The following is a 2,905-nucleotide window of genomic DNA, read 5'->3' as shown; positions in this document are numbered from 1 at the left end:
AGGCCACATTCTTGATTTGTTCTTTGTCAAACGAGCCCTTTGTGGCTTATTTATTTACATATTTGATGAGGTAAAAATCATTTTGCTTCTCTTACATTTTCAAATAGAATATAGCAGTGTTTTTTTTTATCACACTGTCTCATAGGTAATACATTGTGTGTGATTGTGTGTGTTTTTAAATTGCGATCATAAAAAAACCCCACATAATTAATTTGATTGAAGATTTCACAGAATTAACAGGTGCATCAATGATATAATGTTACCATTAATACAGTTACACCAAAATATTTTGCTTTATAGCCTCAAGGCTTTGTCTGGCATCACTGGTTAAGCACTAGCCTGGTTTTCCTCCTATTTTTCTGAAAGAAGATTGTCTGTTAGGGTGAACAAGTTCTCTAGCACTGCTTCTCTAACCTGTGGGGTTCCACAAAGTTCAGTCCTTGGTCTATTGTTTTTGTTTTTTACATGCTACCTTCAGCATTATTCCATTCTTTTGTTTCTTATTTCCATGCCAATGATATTCTGCTGCTTATGTCTTTTAAGCCTTGTCAGCTGAATAGACCTTAGTTGATTGTTTATTCGAGATTTGTGGCTGGCTCTCCAATAACTGCTTTGCTTTAAACTCCTGTAACACCAAGGCCGTGATAATAGCTGCTCCCGATATACATTCAAGAATCAGTCAAGTGATTACTTTTTTTTGTCCATCCACTGCTCATTATCTCAGCATAAGATCTGACTCCTCTCTTCATTTAAGGAACATTTCTAAATTGTAAACTATTGTCTCCTTATTTTAATCAGAGAATTACAGTAACTAGATTACTGTCAAACCCAAAAAGTTGTTCATCTGGATGTGCTGCCAAACCGGCATTTCATTTCTGAGCAAGCAGTCCCAGAGAAGTAAAGCAAGTGTGTGAGTTGCTCTCTGAATGTTTGCAAAGCATCCCTGCGTTAAGCTTAACAACCGATATATGGAGCTTGGACGTCTGTGCGTTGTCATAAAATAATACATAAACTAATTTAAGTCTATTAGCAACAACCAACCAATCATCCAGTTTTTTTTTTTAATCTAATAAATGCTCATTTGACTTCTCACTTGTTGGTGAGAAGTTGGTAGATTGGATCTGGATGGTTTACGATTTTTTTATCAGTAAGTAATGTAAAAAAAAATATTGATTTTTAGATCTGGTGCAACAGCACGTGCACTAAATATGTTTCCTTCTCTCCTTCATTTCTTTATTTTAACCATTTGTGTTGTCTCACAATTAATGAATGCATTTCAGAAATTAGAGTTTTTGATTATTTAATTATCTACAATTGAAGAAGTCAGATGCAAGTCCATGATACTGTTCCTAGGAACTGTTTGATTTGGCCAGTTGTCACTATCTTCAGATCCTGTAGCAAATTGAATGAACCACAGAAACCACAATTTCCAGATAAGATTTAAACTTCAGAGCACTTCTCCAGACTCACGGTTATGAAACTTAGCTGTATTTAGACAGTTACCCCATTTCACCATCCTCAGAAGTTTATTGATTAAACCTGATTAAAAATGAAATGTCATCCATATTAATAAGGCTCATGAAACTGTAGACAAGATGGAAACTGAATAGCTGTTAATTATAAAACTTTTTCTGATATTTATTTATTGCCCCACTGGTCCAATAATTAACACATTGCTTAATATTGACTTTATATTCTCAGTTTGATAGCATAATGGTGGAGTACGATGCCAATAGATGGAATAGTTAAAAGGTTTTTGCTAGGTTCTGATTATGTGTGTAAAAACATTGTCCCTTCAGTCGTAAGTATATTTCAGTCATTATAAAACTGCACTTGTGTTTTACCAAAGAAAGCAATTTTTAAATTAAAAAAAAAAAATGTATTGACAGCGATTTAACAGCACAAGTACAATCCCAGGGTGTCAAAGCAAATCTTTAAGTAAGATATAACAAGTCTTTTTTCCTGAGAATCGTGTTGATCCAGTAAAGTTGTTTTGAAATATCTGCATTGTACCATCTCCACCCCAATGTTCTGTGTATTTCCTCAGTGCTCCCTGTATTTCCTACTTCTCTGTTCCCAGTTTAGTTCCCTAGTTTCTTAGTTTTTTGGTTTGAGTCCCTAGTTTCTTGTTTTTGGTTTTATTTTCTGTATTAGTGTAAGAGTATTCCCAGTAGTAAAAGCTGCCTTTTTGAATTTATTCCCTCGTGCTTGATTCCTGCTTTGAGTCCACAGCACCACACTGTGACAGCAGCTTGACCAAATCAATTCATTGAAAATGTATTACAGTTTCTATTTAAATATTAAAGCAATGAATAAACACTGTTCTCACTTGTGTCTGTAGGTACATGAATAAAATGTGATCATGTAGAGCTTTTACATTTTTTAGGCTTTAAGTCGCTGCTAATATTGAGGCTTTAGCAAGTACAGAAGTAATACATTATTTACTAATCAGTTATTTATTACTTAAGATCAATTATTTACTTTGTGATTGTAAATAACTATTACATATCCATTCATCCATCCTTATCAGGGACGCTGTCCCAGGTTGCTCTGACATCCTGCTACTGTATGTTGAATAGTCTCTGGCGCACCTTTGTACAGTGTGTAACTTGGAATCTCTCGGCTGTGGTAGACTCCACATGTAGAGGCTTTATTGTCCATGACAGTTCCTTTTCCTCTTTAACTACCTGAGGAATTCTTGGAGCAGCTCATCTCAGGTGCATGTCTTCCTGATGCATTTGCATCTTAGACTGGGCTTTGAAACTCTCTTATCCTCGCCACGTCTCTTTCCTTTGTTAATAGACTTGTAGGTGCTGGACTTTGGATCATGGTTTTCATGCCGTGACATCATGATCATCTATCTCCTACTGTGGATTATTATTCCAGTTGGGTATATGACAGCTGT

General features: G+C 35.4%; 1 protein-coding gene across 1 annotated transcript in view; it reads left to right on the top strand.

Moving 5' to 3' along the window:
• Positions 1 to 2,905, top strand: part of LOC102195958 (granzyme K-like) — a 6,211-nt gene that overhangs the window by 2,464 nt on the left and 842 nt on the right. The gene's annotated exons all lie outside the window — the stretch shown is intronic.

This window comes from Pundamilia nyererei, unplaced genomic scaffold, assembly GCF_000239375.1.
Source record: "Pundamilia nyererei isolate P.nyererei 1_Seehausen unplaced genomic scaffold, PunNye1.0 scaffold00603, whole genome shotgun sequence".
Taxonomy (NCBI): domain Eukaryota; kingdom Metazoa; phylum Chordata; class Actinopteri; order Cichliformes; family Cichlidae; genus Pundamilia; species Pundamilia nyererei.
This window is presented reverse-complemented; position numbering and strand designations above follow the sequence as displayed.